Below are 12,197 nucleotides of genomic sequence, written 5' to 3'. Positions count from 1 at the left end.
ACGATCATGTCTTATAAAATTTACAGTAACTTAGTACAATGCATAAGTATCATATCCTGATTAAGGCCACTTCAGGGGAAGACGACAGCCAATTCTGCTCCTCTCAGCTCGCTGATACGCAGCGTTGAGATAGGTCATGCTCCCCATCAGCATTGTGCAACCATACAGTAATACCGCCACATGTCCTATTACAGTTTTGTCTTCAGAGATTGGCTCTGTAGCCACTGCTGCAGGCACCTCCTAATGGAATTACATAATAGCAGGTATGTCATCTAAATCTGGACAAATTGGATTCACTTGTCAAGTGCCACAGAGTCAAAACGAACAGAATATCAAATATGTTATCAATGGTCAACCAAAAATGTTCTTTTGTAAGCGTTTTCTGAGATGGCCATGTTCTTACTGTTCTTATCGAGCTGCCAGCAAAATTTCACACTTGCTGGTAAGATTGTCGGGTTGAGCTGGAAACCAGTGTTGCAGGAAAAAAGATACTGAACTAAAGACATAATCTGAAAGCAAGTCGATAACACTCCTAAGAATTTAGGTCGCAAGTCAACAAGCAGAGCTGCCATGAGCAGTCCTGTTTGAGAGATATTGAAGAGCTATTTTTTCACAATTCAAAAAGTTGTTAAATAGACTTGGTCAACAAAAAATATAACAAATTAAGCGTCTTTCACATACCTGCTGCAGCCTCTGCTGTTATGGCCTAACCCCTTACAGGCACAATTTTGACACTTACAGGTAGTATGGGAGTTTGCCAAAACCTCCCCCCGTACAATTTTATTGGCCTCTCACTATAATAGTCAGTCTTTGGCATGTCTGAGTAGACCAGGGCTCAGCCAGAACTGGCAGTCACCATTCAGAAGATCAGAAAAGCTGTTTTTTTCCCAACTGATAAGTTACGTTCCAAATTTTTGCTTCCTAATAAGTAATTATAACTCAGACTTCAAGTTGGATTAGTTGTACATCTCCCCAGCTGCAGCTTTCTCCACAAACCTATATTTCAGTAAATAGTAAAAGGTGTGCCTTTATGAAATAACTTAACATGACCTATGATAGGAAGAGGTGTACCTAGCTCCTCCTCTTCACAGCAGACTGTACTTACCTTCCCTGCCCTCGCCTATTGCTTTGTTGGGCTGCAGGAATCTAAGTTGAAATAACAGGCATGAGGGTGTGAGCATGTGACTCACTCCCCCTTTAAGGTGTGACATTTCTTGTGATTATCCCAGAGCTGGGAACAAACATACACAGGGCTTATTTCCCCAATCCTGATGGCTGTTTAGAGCAAATGGGGAGAAAACAAAAAAGTAAAAAGGCAGTCCTTGAGTTACAAACATTCAACTTACATATGACTTGCACTTAAGAACGGAGGCAGTGTGATGTCATGCTTGTCCCTGAAACTGCCAGGCGGTCATCTTGCTGCTCACCACGTGCTGCCACCTACTGTCCGGCAGACCTGACAGCAATCCCACATCGCTGCATGGCCCGTTAACCCTTCTCTAGGCTATGCAAAATGTAAAAATATTTTTTTTTGGCTGGAGTTGTACTTAAAAAAGTACCTGTTCCATCTTACATACGAATTCAACTTAAGAACAAACCTACAGAACCGATCTCGTTTGTAACCCAGGGACTGCCTCTGTGCTCCAGGAGGAGGAAAACAAAATGACCCTTTACTTTGCTCTACATGGCAAAGTAAAAGTTTATTTTAATTATGAATTTCAAGCAAACAGAAGTGCAGAATATGGATAAATTGCTAAAATTTGATATAGCTAAACCACCACACATTTCACTACCTCTCTGCGCAGTGTAATAGAAATAAATTGGTAGTCCTGTACCTGACACCCTGAAAAATATAAAATGTTGCTTCTGTGCTCAACCCTTCTACTATCAAACTGATTGAAAACATATCTTACTGACAGGTTAGTGGAAGTTCCTTTTTTATGGGAGAAAAAGTCTTTTCATTCTCCTATATGTGCCTAACTATTAAAGGCATGGACACCAAATACAGTAAGTCATTAGCAGTGGTCACACACAGAGGCATAGACACCTAATAGGTCATTAGTAGTGGTCAGTCCATTTTTTTGTTTGTTCTTCAACATGTGCTTAACTATTAGAGAAATGAACACCCAACAAGTCACACATAGCTTTTAGCTTTTTGTTTATTCTCCCACATGCGCCTATTAGAAGCATGGACACCAATAACTCATCAGAAATGGTCACCCATAGGTTTTATTTGTTTTTTAATTCTACCACATGTGCCTATTAGAGGCATAGACGCTCAATAAGTAGTAACACTTTCTTCACAAAAAAGAAAAAAGAGTTGTTATAAGAACTGGTTAGATTTATATAGCTATGGCACTCGGTGATGAGATACTGACAAGAATACATTATTCCTTAAGGGGTTAAATATTGTACAAAATCCCATTACTTACAAGTACATAGAGTACAAGTACATATACCCCCTAAAATACAACCGTTATCACAACATCCCATAACACCTCATGCATCCAACCGGAGATGGACTATTGTTCTGACATATACCACATTGTGGCCAATTCATTGATGTGGAAAATACGGCCTAAAGATTCTGTCAAGCTGTAATGAGTCCATTTACGAACAGAACAATAAAGAAATATTAGAACTCTTTTGAAAGAATAATCATCTATGTTCGAATGCAGAAGGTGCTCTGTACTTAACAGGAGAACCGTAGATGTACAAAGGTGATTTTCTAACATAAAAGACATCAGGTCACTTCACATAACGCTGCCAATCAAGACCAGGTTGTCTGCTCTGATTGACTCTTTTATAAACACACGCCAGATAACATTTTTTCAGAGAGTGGTTCTCAGCCTGCTTTATGTCAGGGACTGCTTGCCTACTTCGAAATGACTGCCTTCAATATGACAGTGCAAATACAGTGATATTTTCTTGCTGTTTGAGTAGAATCTTTAGAAATGCTGAAAGAATGACATTGAGTTAAAATACCAAAAATAAATAAATAAATATATATATATATATATATATATATTTTTTTTAAATATAACAACTTAACAAGCTAGGTGACTATGAAGGGAAAGCATTTGGCCTGTGGGTTTTCAGACTTTACTGGGCTGTTGGATAAGGTGAACCACAGTCCGCGAACGGCCCAGCAGTGCTGCCGCCCGGACCGCCAGCCCGCAATGACAGATCCGTCGCTGAGCAGAGTGGTCGTCACGGCAACATGACATCACGTGTGTGCCCTGCCCCTTTCAGCTTACTGTCCCTATGGCTACCGCTCCCTGCCTGCACACAAGCCTCCAGCAAGGATCCTGGCACAGCTCCAGTCTGCCCTCAAGGTAGGGTGTAGTCTTACAGGGGCACTCCGATAGGCACATGGAATGTTAAGGGGCACTCTGATGGGCACAACATAGAATGTGCCCATCAGAGTGCCCCTTAACATAACGTGCCCATCAGAGTGCCCTTAATATAAATGTGCCCATCAGAGTGCCCCTTAACATAAAATGTGCCCATCAGAATGCCCCTTATTTTATGTTAAGGGGCACTCTGATGAGCACATTTTATGTTAAGGGGCACTTTGATGGGCCCATTTTATATTAAGGGGCACTCTGACGGGCCCATTTTATGTTAAGGGTGACTCTGATTGGCACATTTATATTAAGGGGCACTCTGATGGGCACATGTTATGTTAAGGGGCACTCTGATGGGCACATTTTATGTTAAGCGGCACTCTGACAGGCACATTTAATGTTAAGGGGCACTCTGATGGGCACAACATAGAATGTGTCCATCAGACTGCTCCTTAACATAAAATGTACCCATCAGAGTGCCCCTTAATATAAATGTGCTTATCAGAGTGCCCCTTAACATAAAATGTGCCCATCAGCATGCCCCTTATTTTATGTTAAGGGGCACTCTGACGGGCACATTTTATGTTAAGGGGCACTCTGACGGGCCCATTTTATGTTAAGAAGCACTCTGACGGGCCCATTTTATGTTAAGGGAAACAAATGGGCACATACTGTGGAAAGGGGCACTCTGATGGGCACATTGAATGTTAAGGGGCACTCTGATGGGCACAACATAGAATGTGCCCATCAGAGTGCCCCTTAACATAAAATGTATCCATCAGAGTGCCCCTTAACATAAAATGTGCCCATCAGCATGCCCCTTATTTTATGTTAAGGGGCACTCTGATGAGCACATTTTATGTTAAGGGGCACTTTGATGGGCCCATTTTATGTTAAGGGGGCATAAATGGGCACATACTGCAGAAAGGGGCATTCTGATGGGCACATATGATGGAAAGGGGCACTCTGATGGGGAATATGATGGAAAGGGGAACTCTGATGGCAAAATATGATAGAAAGGGGTACTTTGAGTGTAAGGGGGCACTCTGACAGGAATACCAGATGTAAGGTGGCAATGTGAAGGGGATACCTGATAATAAGGGACACTCTGATGGGGACAACTGATGTAAAGGAGCACTCTGATGGGCACACCTGATGTGATAGGAATACATGATGTAAAGTTGCACTCTGATGGCGACACCTAATGTACGGGGGCACACTGATGGACACACTATATTCGGACCTCAGCCAGAAGAAAATTTTAGTGACCGGAACTCTTGGAATTTTAATTCAATACCCCTGCTATAGAGTGTCACTTGAGTGACAGTTCTGAGTCTGCTGGGGTTACTGAAATCACATGCATAATGGTGGCACTCGTCAGTAGCATTGAGGCTTATAGGACATCTACACCAAGGACACCCACCAAAAAAATCAATTTTTAATAAAATAATTTTATCCATAGTAGGTTCAGATTTTTGTTGCTGTGTCCTCCAGTTTAAAGTGGTTGTAAATGCTGAAGGTTGTTTACCTTCATGCATTCTATGTGTGCTGCTCCCCCAACAGCCCCCCCCCCATACTCACCTGAGTCCCCTCTTGATCCAGCGATGTGCACGGCTGTCCCGGATCTCTCCCTTCCCATTGGCTGAGACACAGCAGCGGGTGCCATTGGCTCCGACTGCTGTCAATCCAGACAGTGAGGCAGTGAGGAGAGAGTTAGGGGCAGGGCCGAGCCACGGCTCTATGTATCTATCCATGGCTCTATGCACGCACTAGTGCGCCCATAGCAAGCGGCTTGCTATTGAGGGCACTGGTCAAGTCAGAGGAGTCGGGAGCACAGGTGGGAGTCCTGAGAAGAAAAGGACTGGGGCTGCTCTGTGCAAAACCATTGCCCAGAGCAGGTAAGTATGACATGTTTGTTATTTTAAAAAAAAACAAAACCAAAAAACAGACCTTTATTATCACTTTAAGTAACCCTCATTTAGATCAAGTTTTGCCTTGGTGTCACAGAAATCCAAACTGTTTTGACCAATTTATTTTCCATTTACCATAACCTGAAGTATAAAGACAATAGTTTGATCAGTATTACATACAGTCAAAGTGATTGACAGAAAATTCTTTGCTTTTCAGTATCATATTGCTCCTGTAGAAGCTGACATTACAACAGTGCACTTTTCAAGTGTAGCCTCTGTAATGGCTGTGTAATAGGCTCTATCACAGAGCAGTTATTTCACCTAGAACACTTTGTATTGGCCAGCCATGTTCAAATGGCCCTAAACATTCACCAAAATTCCATCTACTTACACAACAAACTGTTCTATCATTTCTTTGTGTGGATGGAGAAATCTGCTAGATTCTTTAATTCATTCTATGGGCTGAATGGCCAGCTTAAAAGTATGTTTTATAGGATGGGAATTGTAACAATATTTTATTTATAAAATGTACAAAGCAACCTCTCTTTTGAAGACTACTAAGGCTTTACAGTACACCAACAGCTGTTAACACTCAATAAACCTTTTGGTGTGCATTGAGGATGACCTGATTACCCTCTGTTAGCTCCTTAATCAAGATGGATTGAGGTGCTCACATTCATCACAACCCTTTTCTTACCTCACTAAATTCACTGAAAATGTATTCATCTAAACAGACACAGAACACAAAATAAATGATGATGATAAACAGATGGACAGAAAAATACCATGGATGCCTACAGATTGACTTAGACCCGGTAACACCTGTATGTTTTCGGCAGGGAGCGTTAACACAAACTCCTAGTTGCTGCATCTTTGATGCACTTTCATGAAAATGCACATTATATTGAGTTCAATGGTAACTCATGTAAAAATGTACCTAAACCATACTGCACATATGTGAACTGGCCCTCAAAGCAAACTTAACAGGTTGAAGGAAACTACCTAGGTAGTTCTAGTAGCACATAGTTTTAGGAACCTCTGGGTTTAGAGGAGCAAGTGATTCACTCCCTTTCTTCCCATGTGACCAAGCTGGATCTTGGTGATTGGCTACACTGAGTGGGGAAAGGCTTCAGGCCTGTGTAAACTCGGAGCTTACAAAGAGCTTCCTTACCCTTGATCATGGTGACTAAGAGCATTGGCCGGGAAGAGAAAGGAAGGTAAGTATGGTCTACTCTAAGGGTTAGTATTAAAGTGGACCTATTGGCATCCTGGGCAAAGCATACGTTCGTGTTAAAGAAACTTAAAGCTCAACCCCAGCCAAAACATTTTTTTAACCTGAAAGATTATCTGTTCCCTTGCTGGGAAGATTGCTATTCACTTCCTATTCTGCTGACATAGGATGAGAGAAATAATCTCTCCATCAGGGACAAAGACTGTAAAACCTTTTTTCTTTAGTATGTGAGTGCAGAAGGGTTAGACTCTTCCTTTCTTTGCTGATTACCCTATTTCCTGTTCTCACAGGTTACCAAAGCGGTCATGTGTAGAATTACACATGGCAGGGACAAGAACAGCAATAAAAACTTGATAGAGGTTCTATCTTTTAGCCACTCTATTTATAAAAAAAAAGTTCAGGCTGGACTTAGAATTTAAACCTTGTTCCAGGAAACATAAAACTATTGTTAAAACAAGACTTTTCTTAAGGTTTTGCAAGCTATGTAAAACCAGGATACTCCCTTGTCAGAGATGGAGAATAAGCCTACGGGGATTTAAACAGTTCCTTACAGTAGAAAGCGCACAGTAGCCATGTTTTTTTTTTCTGGAAAATAATGGTAATTATACTCGCGGAGAAGAAGGACCCCTCCTTCTTCAGTTCACTGGCATTTCTTTTGAAATTCATTGTCCTCCTTCCATCTGCCCCTTTCAATTACAGTGACAGCTGACTTTTTCTAAACTGTGACAATGCCAACTGACCTTTAAAAGCCTTTGGGAGATATCATCAGCATTATTATTGTTTTGTACGCATATGATTAGCACAGGAAGGCCACACTTCCAAAAGAGACTTTCTGTGACAGCACAAAAAAGCCTTGTGTAATTTAATGTCATCTCTGTGAAAGTCAGGAAGCAAGCAATATCTTAATTCATAAAGCACAGCAGGTCACACTGCTCCCTACTTACCAGTCGTCTCCACATACATTAACTGGGGGAAATTATTCCAGTACTGTACTATACCTGGCATATGACAGTAATCCAAGACGTTTACAGAAAAATGACACATCAACCAAAGCTACATATTAGTTAAAAGTGACTCTCTCACTTAAATGAAAAGTGCAATAACATATTTCTTTGCAAAGATTCACCTCTTTCCTTGCCCGCAATCTGCACTATATTGACTTAAACACTACTCAGAAACTGACACTTCCAGAAGTGCCAGATTCTCGGTTCCCCTCTGCTCTGTAATTGTATTTGTCATCTTCTAGGTCACCACTGTGTCTTGTTGTAGGGGCTGGCTGGAGAAGAGTAGAGATTAGCATGGAATGCACTCATAGGGAGGTACAGTGCTTACAAAAGTTTTATGCACCCAAGGGGCCATCAAACCTGCCCATTGCTTTTATTAGAATGATCTTTTTGCAAAATTTACAGTCATTGGAACATGAGGTCCCGTAGTTATAAATTAAGAATAACTTTTGCACTATGATGTTAGAGCAGGGGTCTCTAAACTTTCTAAACTAAAGTCCAGTTTGCTGTAACCACAAGAAAAAAGTTGGGGAAACAAAAAGAAAAAATATGGCCCCAATGCATACAGGAGCTGCATAAATGGACACATGTGGTCACCAAATTGAAAACAAAAAAACTTTATTTATATAAATATATTCAATATATAAAAAAAAGCCAATAACTTTCCCCATGTAGAATTTAAAAGAAGACAACGTTGTCTGCAGAACAAACCCAGTTAGACCTCACCCCAGATCAAGTCTGTTTGCACCCTCATAGAGGTAATGGATGCTGAGTCACATGGGACCCTAACGAAATACACCTTGCAGTGGATGCAACATTAGCCCCTCTAAAATAATATATATCGTAAACAACCAATAGGTATACAAATGTGCACAGTGAAGTCACTGTCTTAAATTCAGGAGAAACTGCAAAATGGCCAGTATTCCCATACAGTTGAGATGACAGTTCTCTTGGCTGGCAGATATAACCTGTTGTAAGGAAATACACAGCACCCCTCTATCATAGCATAAAGAATGAAGGTGCTTTCTAATGTCTCTCAAATTGCTAGTAATCAATTCAAATTTATGTCCAACCAGGATATGCTCGAATCACTCAATGTTGATAGGTGAGTGAATAAACAAAAATGCACTAATGTGCAGTGTTTAAAGTTTACTGTCCTTCAGACTTTAGGGGTCTGGACTGTGGCCATCAGTAGTAGAACATGCCCCAGCAACAGTGGGAGTAAAGAATTTCTCAGGCTTGGCGGTCCATGGGAGTAAGAAAAATATTAATTGTGCCCCATTGTTGGTGTCAGTGGAAGGAATACTGCCCCATCATTGGTGTCAGTTGGAGGAACGGTATTACATCATTTAGATCAGTGAGGAGAAGAATAGTAACCCATCACTGGGTGTCAGTGGTGGGAATTATGCCCCAATGTTAGCATCAATTAGAAGGAAAAGAGCTTGATCTTTGGTGTTAATAGGAAGAATAGTGCCTCATATCAGTGGTAGGAATAGTGCCACAAGGGCCAGATAAATGCAAGTAAAGGGATGCAGTTTAGTACGCTGTTAGTACGCAGTAACACAATTTTTACATAAAAGGAGCTGCTTAGCAAACCCTAGTTAATGCCTGGATACAAATGGATTGAATTGCTTTGGTAATTTACTTTTTTTTACTTAGCTGTGATATTGCACATTTTATTGAATTTAATAGGTTTGAAATGTGCAATAAATGGCTAATCAAAGACAGACATATTCCTATAGAAGGAGGAAAATAAATCTAGTTGTACAAAGCTCTCATGATACTGTTGTTTTTTTTTTGTCAAAAGTTTCATATCAACTGCAATAATATCAGCTTTGCTCACAGACTCTGAAGTGTTGGAGTGCATGGTTCTTCTTTATCTCACTGACTTATAGGTGGCCAGTCACAGCTATTTGTACGATTTGGTCACCATGAAATGGCAGTACATGTGCAGTTAAAAGCTGCTTGCAGAGTTTTTCCATCAAGGTACATCTCAATTGATCTGTGGATCAAAGAGCAATTAAGAGTGAAACGCTTGTTTTTGTACCCTAGGAGAGTTCTAGACAGTCCAATTCACATTTAACGAACAAAGATAATGTTTAAATTAAGCCAGCATTGGACCATGTTCAGCCACAGTATCCCCCAGGAGTTGTTTAGCAGCACTCACAATATACTTAAATTGCAGTACATCTAGACCTACCTTCCATTCACTTTCCACTAAGTGACCATTCACTTTCCACTAAGTGGAGTAGTGACCATGGGGGAAATTTTAACAATCAACATTTATATACATTTTCATACCGAGACCAGTATCATACAGTGGATATGAAAAGTCTACACACCCCTGTTAAAATGTCAGGTTTCTGTGATGTAAAAAAATGAGACAAATATAAATAATTTTACGGGGGGAGTAAACATAAAAAACTAAAATAATGTGGTTGCATACAGTAAGTGTACACATAACTGGGGATGTAGCTGTGTTCAGAATTAAGCAATCACATTCAAAATCATGTTAAATAGGAGTCAGTACACACCTGCCATCATTTAACCTCTTCCCTACCGCGCTATAGCCGAAAGACGACTACAGAGAGGTTGTCTATTTCTGGGAGGACGTCATTCCAAAACGTGCCCCATGTGCACCCCCAGCGGTGTGCACCTGGAGCTGCCGGTGATCACAGCTGATCACGTGATAGAGCATATGGCCAATCACAGCGGCCTTTTACCACGTGATAAGCTGTGTCCAATGATACAGCAGATCACCAGGTAAATACAGTTGCCGGTTATCGGCTGCAGTTTCCTTATGCTGTCACAGTCACAGCGTGAGGAAAGTACTGCTGATAACCGGCAATTGTCAGAGAAGTGATCAGCACACTGATGATCAGTGCCCTGAGATTCAGTGCTCAGCAGTGCAGCTCACCTGTGCCACCCACCTGTGCCCATCAGTGCTGTCCACCTGTACCCATCAGTGCCACCCACCTGTGCCCATCAGTGATACCCACCTGTGCCCTGAAGTGCCACCCACCTGTGCCCAGCAGTGCCTAGCAGTGCCACCCACCTGTACCCATCAGTGCCACCCACCTGTGCCCATCAATGCTACCCACCTGTGCCTAGCAGTGCCACCCACCTGTACCCATCAGTGCCACCCACCTGTGCCCATCAGTGCTACCCACCTGTGCCCTGAAGTGCCACCCACCTGTGCCCAGCAGTGCCTAGCAGTGCCACCCACCTGTGCCCAGCAGTGCCACCCATCAGTGCTGCCCAGCAGTGCCACCCATCAGTGCTGCCCAGCAGTGCCACCCAACTGTGCCCAGCAGTGCCTAGCAGTGCCACCCACCTGTGCCAGAAGGGCCACCCACCTGTGCCCAGCAGTGCCACCCATCAGTGCTGCCCAGCAGTGCCACCCATCACTGCTGCCTATCAGTGCTGCCTATCAGTGCAGCATCATCAGTGCCAGCTCATCAGTGCCTCCTATCAGTGCCCATCAGTGCTGCCTATCCGTACCACCTCATCATTGCCCATCAGTGCTGCCTATCAGTGCAGACTCATCAACGCACATCAGTGAAGGAGAAAAATTACATGTTTGCAAAAGTTTATAATAGAAACAAAGACAAACTTTTTTTTTCAAATGTTTTGCTCTTTTTTTGTTTATAGCACAAAAAATAAAACACCCAGTGGTGAATAAATATCACCAAAAGAAAGCTCTATTTGTGTCAAAAAAATAATAAAAATTTCATATGGGTACAGTGTTGCATGACTGCGCAATTGTCATTCAAAGTGTGACAGCGCTGAAAGCTGAAAATTGGCCTGGGCAGGAAGGGGGTATACAGTTGTGTTCAAAATAATAGCAGTGTGTTGAACAAAGTGAATAAATCTCAAAATCCTTCTAATAGCTTTTATTTCCATACACACAAATGCATTGGGAACACTACACATTCTATTTCAAATCAAAACATGAAGAAAAATATATCAAATTTGTGTTGTTCCTCTAAAAAAATTGAAGAAAAGTGAATATTAGACTGTTCAAAAAAATAGCAGTGTTTGTATTCTTTACAAACTCAAACATTCACTATAGAAACTGAAAAATGTTTGAAGATTTTGCTTTCTTTTGAATCACTTAATTAATATTTAGTTGTAGTCGCACTGTTTCTGAGAACTGCTGTACATCTCTGTTGCATGGAGTCAACCAACTTCTGGCACCTGTGAACAGGTATTCCAGCCCAGGATGATTGGACTACATTCCACATTTCTCTATTTCTTGGTTTTGCCTCAGAAACTGCATTTTTGATGTCACCTCACAAGTTTTCTATTGGATTAAGATCTGGGGATTGGGCTGGCCACTCCATAACGTCAATCTTGTTGGTCTGGATCCAAGATGTTGCACGTTTACTGGTGTGTTTGGGGTCGTTGTCTTGTTGGAACACCCATTTCAAGGGCATTTCCTCTTCAGCATAAGGCAGCATGACCTCTTCAAGTATTCTGATGTATTCAAACTGATCCATGATCCCTGGTATGCGATAAATAGGCCCAACACCGTAGTATGAGAAACATCCCCATATCATGATGCTTGCGCAACCATGCTTCACTGTCTTCACAGTGTACTGTGGCTTGAATTCAGTGTTTGGGGGTCGTCTGACAAACTGTCCCCGGCCACTAGACCCAAAAAGAACAATCTTACTTTCATCAGTCCACAAAATGTTGCGCCATT

The 12,197-nt window shown here is 41.7% G+C and overlaps 1 protein-coding gene across 2 annotated transcripts in view; it reads right to left on the bottom strand.

The window, feature by feature from the left end:
- HS6ST2 (heparan sulfate 6-O-sulfotransferase 2) overlaps window positions 1-12,197 on the bottom strand; it is a 424,685-nt gene that overhangs the window by 95,794 nt on the left and 316,694 nt on the right. The window lies entirely within an intron of this gene.

The sequence above is a fragment of the Staurois parvus genome, unplaced genomic scaffold (assembly GCF_062004578.1).
Source record: "Staurois parvus isolate SC_StPar_1 unplaced genomic scaffold, SC_StPar_1.0 ptg001045l, whole genome shotgun sequence".
Taxonomy (NCBI): domain Eukaryota; kingdom Metazoa; phylum Chordata; class Amphibia; order Anura; family Ranidae; genus Staurois; species Staurois parvus.
This window is presented reverse-complemented; position numbering and strand designations above follow the sequence as displayed.